An 8,696-nucleotide genomic window follows, 5' to 3' on the forward strand; every position below is an offset into this window, starting at 1 on the left:
AAACCATCTACTATAATATAATCTGGGATTACAGACCCGGCCTGAGTCCATCACACCTAAAAAAGACAAGAATATATTTACCGGTGGACGATGCCCTTCGCATGCAGGTGTTGGATACCGCATACAAGTTCCGCTGCGTAGAAACTGGCACGAAGGGGAGAGAAGAGAATTAGTATCTGGAGGCTGACAGAAAGCTCTTAAAAACACATAGTACAGAAGAGCAGAATATCCACCATGTGAGGTTATTACTATAGACTGCAGGGATCACACATCTCATTCTTCATGCTACATGTTCTCTAATCCTATCTTATTCCACATACTACAAACATGGGGATAAGGACTCCTGCACAGGGCAGCGCCATATGTGTTTGTGTTATAGATCAGTGGGCTCTCTGTGCGACACCCTATAGAGCCTCGAGAAGATATATCATCCACCGGAGCAATGCAATATAATGTTACATGCGGTGGAGCATGGAACTATTTTTTTCCTTTTTGCAGATTAATGGCCGCCAAACAGTGCCGATATACAAGAACAGCCATTTCCCTGCTTTAGGTGCAGTCCTATGCAAGCACTGTGTGACTTAGAGTTATGTATAAGAGATGCTGCTATTACAATGTGAGATCCATGATCTACAGGTTCAGACCATATAGAGAGTAATAAGCCTAGAATTGGATAAAAGTCTTTTAACAAAGTGTTTCAGTACTAACATCCACTGACATAACTATATATTCTCTTCTCCATATAGGGAGTCCAGTACTATGAATAAAGCATTATAGTTGTGGGCCCTGTTACAGGTTTTACATTGGGGCCCAGGAGCTTTAAGTTACGCCTCTGCGTTAAGCAGTTAAGAGAAGTTGGGTGGCCCAAGATAAGCTTTTGCACCCGGGCCCATGAGCCTTTAGCTACGCCCCTGCTAACATCCTATAAATGGAGAGTATAGTTGCAGCTTCTGAGTATAACACTCAATTCTATGTACAGTCCCTTAATGAATGGAGTCCATCATTGGAGCTTGTATGTGGGCAGTAAGGCTAACAATCTAAAGGTTCCTTTACACAGGACTACTATAGGTTACATAAGCGCCCAACAGCCATTCCATGAAGAGCCGCCCAACTATCGCCCCTGTGCTTTACAAGCAGTGATAGTCGTTCTGTGAATGGAGGCTGAGCGGTTGAAGATCATGCTGACCCGCCGCCTCCATTCACAGTAAACAGGCAGTCATGCATTGTAGAACGATTGCCGCTTTACACGGCCGATAGTCGCTTGGTTTTTAGTTCTGCTAAGTGACTCTGACCACTGATCGATTTCTCGCTCAATACCCAGTACACGGGACGGCTATTGCCTGAATTTGCTGCTTCCAGCGATAATTGCCCCGTGTAAGGGTAACTTCACTCATGTACTGTCCTCTTCATGTATAACCTACAGGGAGATGTTTATTAGCTTACGACTACATTACCGTGCACAGGGGCTGTCGAGACACCCCTTCCGCTGTAGAAGTTCATCGAAGTCTCCGCAGTTGATGTACTCCATTCCGAGCAGCACCAGGTCCTGCCATACAGAAGAGCGATACAAGAATGTGAATGTCTAGGAACAAGTTACAAAATGATTGCAGCGTCTTCATTCTATACAGACAGGAACTATCAGAGGTTGATCCAGGGATTATTCTGACTGCCATTATGGAGTCGGGAAGGAATTTTCCCCCCGAAAGGGATAATTGGTTTCTGCCTCTTGGGATTATTTGCCTTCCTCTGGATCAACAAAGCTGACCTAGATGGACCTTGTCTTCATTCAGCCTCACATACTATGTTACTATGCTATACAGAGGCCATTCTCAGTTATTTCTCCATCATAGATGTAGACTATATGACGATGGGGGGGATGGGACAGTTACATGTATGATGGATCAGTAAGCTCAGTACTGGTGATAATAAGGCTGCAGCCCGGCCCCAGACACAGGAGAGGTGTAGCTTATACCTCATACAGCAGGCGTTCTCCATCTAGTTTCACTAATAATCTACATATAAGGTTTTCATGTTTGCATCATAGAGAAGACGCCATCTCAGTCGCAGTGGCATCCATAGACTATTTACAAACTGTTTGCCTACATTCACATATTTTTTACACAAAACCCTTTTCCCTTTAACCCCTGAAGGACCGCCCACTTTTCATGTTTTTATTCTCACTTCTTCATCCCTATTTTCATTACATACATTTTTTTTCTCCATATGAGGGCTTCTTATTTTGCGAGACGGGTTGTGTTTTTAATGGTATCATTTAGTCTACTATATACTGTATGGGAACATTTTTACATTTGTAAGTGTGGTGAAATGATAAAACGCACTGATGCCATTATCCTGCAGATCTCACTGTGACATAACGTTATTCTGTGGGTCGGTACGATAATGGCGATTAGCAAATTTATATAGTTTTTATTAAGTTTTACTACTTTTAACCTGGAATATTAAATTTTCAAAATTCTTGGCACCAGAGGGATATTAATTTAATTTCTTTTATGGCAACCAAACTGTACTGAGCTTTCATTGGCTGTAGTTATCATGTGGTTTCCTGTGACATCATCTGTCACAACCATCACCGGGAATGCAGCGGGCTCAAGGGCTGGATCCTGGAGGCTGCAGAGGGGTAAGTATATCACAATTTCTTGTTTTAATACAGGGGGTCTTATTGAAGAGTTATCCAGTAACTGGGCAACCCCTTTAATTTCAAGTGACACAAGCTGCCATTCAGCATGCTATGTGAGAGACAGTTACAAACTAATTACAATGAGAGCAGCCTGTATTGTAGAAAGGGGGGTCTGCAGACCCCCAGCTTAGGAGCCTGGTTGCAAATAGTAACTATTCAATACCATGATGCTCTGAAAATAAGACCCTGTCTTATAATAATTTTTGCCCCAAAAGAGGCACAGGGTTTTCTTTTTGGGGGATGTCTTATTAATACTAAGCTAGTAGCCATGGTCCGGGTTCCTCCCGATGGTCTGCGAAGTTCCGTAGCTCCGCCGGGCTTCCTGCACTCCTTGGCCGCTGACAGATCATCACTTCCTGTTTGCAGCGTTCATAAATCCCGCCTCCAGGAAGCGATGGCTCTGATTAGCCAGCGAGCACTGCTGTCAGCCAATCACTGCCGTACTTGCTGAACCAACGTGACGGCTGGTGAGTTCAGACGCTGTGGAGTTTCAGCTACGGAATGTGCACCGACATTCTCCAACAATGTGCAGTACATGTAAATGAGAGGGCTTTTAACAAACCCCATTCACTAACAATGGAAACAACCTGCAGTGGAGGATAGTCATGCAGCATGCGCCATCTGTCACAGGAAAGTCATGGATCTTCATTGTGGATTTCATTCAAGGCAATGAGTGACGTCCGCAGTGAAAATCAGCAGATTGACTCCCCGATGTTTGCACATACCCCTGTGGTTCGCTTCTATGTTTGTATTAGGTTTTAAGTGGTTCAATTTGTGTCTCTAGAACTTTGATTAGAGTTCTTGCACATGTGTAGCATCCAGTTTTTGGTATTTTCGGTTGTGCTTGTTACTGTTGTTCACCTCGACATCCATAGACTCACGGCTCCCATATCCCTGTACAGATATACTAGGACATTAATAAGCATAGCATTGTACACCTACAAACTGAATAGCGGGCATTCATTATAATAAAGGTATTGTATATTTAACGGCCCCTCAGTGTAAAGTGGGGCCCATTGTGACTATTGCTATGTCAGCCCAAGATCTCTGTGGATGGAAATGTCTTACTGTTGCACGGCTCACAGATACTTTGTATCACTACAGCATCAGGTACATATACTGGTATTTGTTCATTTGGAAGTAGTCATAAATGTACCTTTGTCTGGAAAGCAAATTGTCCATGTAGAAGAAAGGGGCTGCCAGATGCAAGTTGTAGCACCCGCCGCTCCACCATCACGCGGTCCTCTCCTTCGGTAAGCAGGCTTCTCTTGGCGATGACTTTCACAGCAAACTTCTGCCGAGTAGAGTTGTCTTCTGCCAGCACCACCTAGAAAAACAGTCATTTATGAAGAGGACAAATAGAGCAAAAATCCGAAACTGATCTGAAGGTTGGATTCACAGTGCAGGTTTGCAGTGCGGATTCTTCAGCGCAGCTCCATAGCAATCTACAGTACAATGCATCTGGATGGAGATCTGTGTAACAGTAGGGAATTACATGTTATGCAGTAATATTAATGCTGTGTGCAGAGCAAGAAACATGTGAGGAGAAGACGCATTGTGGTTCCATCTTACTAACAGGGTCTCAGACAATGATCATGCAGCTTTGTCATCATCAGCCTCTTGTAGGATTTCACTATATTAGAAGTATCGCACGCGCTCTGGACTTTACATTGTGGACCGTTGGAGAAGCCAAAGTATAGAACCTCTTGTATCAGAACAATAAAGCAGAAGAGCCTGAACACATCACTTCAGTGTTTTGCGCTCTTCTCTGATGCATCGTATACATTATATATGGGTCATTCCGTGTCAGTTCAACCAACGCTCCCGGTCGACCATCTCAGATTTCAATGAAACTTTGCATAAAGATAGACCCTGACCCTAAACTAAGATAGCCAGAATATTAGGCTTCAAAGTGCTTTGGTTCACGAGCTACAGGTCTTAATCTAGGGGGTTGTCATGTGATTACAGCGCGCAACCTGAAAAAAGGGGCGATTTCAATCCATTGCATCCAGAGCAATGAAACTTCACACACTAGGAGAACTTTTGGTGCTGAATCCAGCTAAGCTACTCAGACTGCCACTCTTATCATCATTCTGCCACCATTGCATGTCAAAGTAGCTGAAAAATTCTATCGCGCAAAATAAAACTCATATTTTAAGCAGTAATAACTCATAATCAATGCAATCCAACTCAGCTATGAATTTATCAATGTGTACTCCATAGAAATGGTTCTCATTATTCCCATTATGGACCCAAAAGGATGCATAGCTCTTAAGATACAATGAGTCAAAATGGCAAAAAACACTTTTTTGCAAATTTTTCCCTTTTTCAAAGGCGAAAATCGGAATGTACTCCATTTTTATTTTTTTTCATTTTTGTTCTATTTGGAAGAGAATTTTTTGCTCTACAAGATTCGATGTTTTTCATTTTGTTCTAGAGTCATTAGAACTGGCTTGGCAATGGATTGAAATTGCCACTTTTTTCAGGTTGCGCGCTGTAATCACATGACAACCCCCTAGAGTAAGACCTGTAGCTCGTGAACCAAAGCACTTTGAAGCCTAATATTCTGGCTATCTTAGTTTAGGGTCAGGGTCTACCTTTGTGCAAAGTTTCATTGAAATCTGAGATGGTCGACCGTTAGCGTTGGTTGAACTGACACGGAATGACCCATATACGATTAGATATACCTTATTGATAAGGCTATGATCCCCCTTGAATATCATCTAAATGAAGTCATTACTGTAACAATCCACAGATAAAAATCCATATGAAAAAATTTGCATGTTGTGGATTTTCAATCCTCATGTTTCAGAAATCTGTGACTTTTCTCCAGTTTTCACCCACTTAATGTGCTGTATACTGGGTGGATGCACCTGTGATTCCACTGCACAACCTGTTTCACATTCCAGGTACTGTATATGCCGTGTGCAGGCACATCCTAATGCCATATATACATGTGAAAGTCAGTCCGTCCAATAGTCCAATCCATATTTCAGCCCCATTTGTGGTGGCATTCTCAATATAATACGTGTGCTATAATACAAATATTTGTTAACCCCTTAAAAGGGCTGTTGGAGAGTTTTACTATTAGTAGAAGCGCAGATAGCGCTGTGGTTGGTACTGCAGACAGTGAATTCAATGGGAGCTTTGCCTGCAGTACCAACCCAGGCCTCTGTATTATGGACAGCGCTGTCTGCTTCCGGCACTGCCAGCAGGCCCAGTCATTTACTGCATAGCAGGAGTTTGGGGTTTATATTATGTCTATATAACTTTTTTTTCATGTATTTTTTGGGGGGTGAGACCTAGAAATGTCAACATTTTTGGGGGGTTTTGTTTTTACTGACTTTACTATGCAGCATAAAGCACTTGAGAACATTATACTCCGGATCAGCACGATTAGAGCAATACCAAATTTATACAGTCCTAATGTTTTACTACTTTTGCAAAGAGGGGCATACATTGAACTCACAGGGCCCCACAGCAGAACTCAGAATTAAATTAGGGACAGCATATCTATAACAGCGGCTCAGCTCTAGTATACCTCTAATACAATCATATCATAGAGATGCTAGATTCTACACTGTGATAGTGATTACAGTGCTGTTACCTCCAGTGATCACATGTGACATCTCCTGTGATTGATGACTTCTGCTTTCGTTTTTGTTCTTTGTCTGGGCCCAGAATTCCACCAAGATTTCTTCTTGCCAAGATTCATCCCTGCACATTCCCCATCCTACCACTAGCTCTCACTATCTCTCCATAGTATTGGTGTCTCCTCTGTGGCCCCAGAAAGTACCGCTGTCCCCTCTGCGGTGCCACAAACTACTGATGTCCCTTCTGTGTCTTCCCTTTCCCCTGAATGTCCGACTAGCAGGTGCAGCATAAATCCCTTTGTAACCTGCTGGTAGGGGGCGCTGCTCTCTCAGGCTTCTTATACATAGCTGAACGCGATATCAAGTCATGAAACCCAGACTGATATCGCACTCATCAGCGTGTGATTTACCCAAGGACCCGAGGCGTTTTTCTTTGGAAACGCCTCCCATCACTTCAGGTAGAGTGCAGGAAGGAGGTGGAGAGGAGAAGGCGGCTTCTACACTGACGGATCCAGACCAGCAGGAATGTAAGTTCCAGACTTGTGAAGGGGAAGGGATGTCCGCAGACGTAACCGCTCATCTCTAGTTATAAATATTAGTGGAAAAATGGGTAAATCAGAAATGGTCAAGAGAAATCACACTGGCACGTTCATGTCAGGAATGCCAACCACACTTTATAGATATGTTGTAGTGTGATTCATATAGAACCATTGCAGTGGTAGGTGTATATTAATACTTGCCAATTGGCCTAAAATGTTCGGGAGAATCTAGGAAGAGAAGGCAAATCACCCGGGCACCGAACCTATGAATTACACTCGCCTCTCTCCCTCTGCACCCCTCTTCATTGTTGGGCATTGCTGGCAAGTGAAATGAAGGAGAATGAAGAAGTGCAAAGAAGGAGAGAAGAAAATAACGACCGGTCCGGGGCTTGTATTCAGGTCTGTATAAGGTCTGTGTGATGTCAGAATAAAGCAGGGGAGGGGTGACGGCTAGTCTGGGGGTCTGTATAGAAAAATAGAAGACCACATGGTCCATGTTCACCATTGTAATATTTCCTTATCATTACTCTTTAAATGGGTCCTATAGACTGTATTAAGTCAGTTCTGGTCTAGGGTTTGTACTAAGTAGGGTCTGATCTGATATTTGTATTCATTCCCTAAAGGGTTTTCTGCTCTTTTTTGACTGATGACCTTTTCCCTAGATAGGTCATCAGTACTGTAGTTGATGGATGGGCATCTGCTGATCTGGATCCCTGTCCATCAGCCGATCGTCCGGCCCACTGTCCATTGTAGTAGACTGGATGTTGTGATCACTGGTCAGAGGAGGAAGTCTGATCTCTGAACATGAAATGTAGGAGCAGCGTGGTGCTGACATTGATTTTAAGCCAGCGCTCAGCCTACGACCATTTAACTGATGATGAACTATCCAGAGGATGGGTCATCAGTTAAAAAAGTGCAGAAAACCCCTTTAGTGACGAGTCCCTTTAAAGCCATAATGACAAACCATTTCCAATTCTTTTCATTGCCCATTCCTAGAGACTGTTATGTGTGCTGCTGAGACATGTACTATTGTGATTCCAGCCGCACAGCACTTTCAGGGTTAATGATTGAGCTGGCTGGGTGTGGTACTGTCTGCTAGCCAATCCCCTGGATCTGTGCTCACATATAAACCCAGCTCCTGGTCAGTCTGTATGGCCCCTCAGGTGAGTAGTCATGAATGCTTGTCTGGTGAGGTTTGCAGTGTGACTTGGTTCATGTCTGTTTGTATGTTTAAATTCTGTCAGTTTTGTGTTAGCTTGCTGTGTGTCCTGCAATCTGTGTTGTGTCCTGTTGCAGCGTGTGGTGAACGGTGTCCGGTTCTGCTTGACTCCTGGTTAGTGTAGGGGCTAGCAGTATAACCAGGAGCCGTGAAGTGGCCTGCTAGCTTTCAACATATTGTACAACATGTCAACCAATACCTGGTATTTATATTCAGCATCCAATCTGTTACTAGTGGTTGCATGTTGTATGCAGTGTATTCTGGGTCTGTCATGTGGCATGTGAATGCATCCTGTTCTGGTGCGTGGCTCCTAGGATCAGCTAGGGCCCAGATCCGAAGACCGCTGGGCTGCCCTTAATGGGGCAATGTCCCCGCTTAGGTAGGGCCATGCCAACCTCCCGGTAGCACAGGGTCAGTTGCATGAATCCCGTGTGTATCCCCCTTTGGTCACGATCGTGTGGGTCCCATGCTTTGCCTGCCTACACGATCCTAACAGAGACATAACATTCAAATTTCTCCATCCCCATAGCCGTACTAGGGCTTGTTTTTTTGCATACATGTATTATATAACTTTTATTAACATTTTTTGTGGGAGGGTTGAGAAAAAAATCTGACATTTCGCCATTGTTTTTTGGATTTCACTTTTC

The 8,696-nt window shown here is 43.6% G+C and overlaps 1 long non-coding RNA gene across 1 annotated transcript; it reads right to left on the bottom strand.

Moving 5' to 3' along the window:
* Positions 1–1,526: 1,526 nt before the first annotated feature.
* LOC136612064 (uncharacterized) lies at positions 1,527–6,500 on the bottom strand. Its single transcript, XR_010790347.1, has 3 exons — positions 6,306–6,500; positions 3,855–4,025; positions 1,527–1,546 (listed from the first exon to the last, which is right to left on the bottom strand). It is a non-coding gene; the product is annotated as an uncharacterized lncRNA (long non-coding RNA).
* Between the last annotated feature and the right edge of the window lie 2,196 nt (positions 6,501–8,696).

Source organism: Eleutherodactylus coqui, chromosome 1 (assembly GCF_035609145.1).
Source record: "Eleutherodactylus coqui strain aEleCoq1 chromosome 1, aEleCoq1.hap1, whole genome shotgun sequence".
NCBI lineage: Eukaryota > Metazoa > Chordata > Amphibia > Anura > Eleutherodactylidae > Eleutherodactylus > Eleutherodactylus coqui.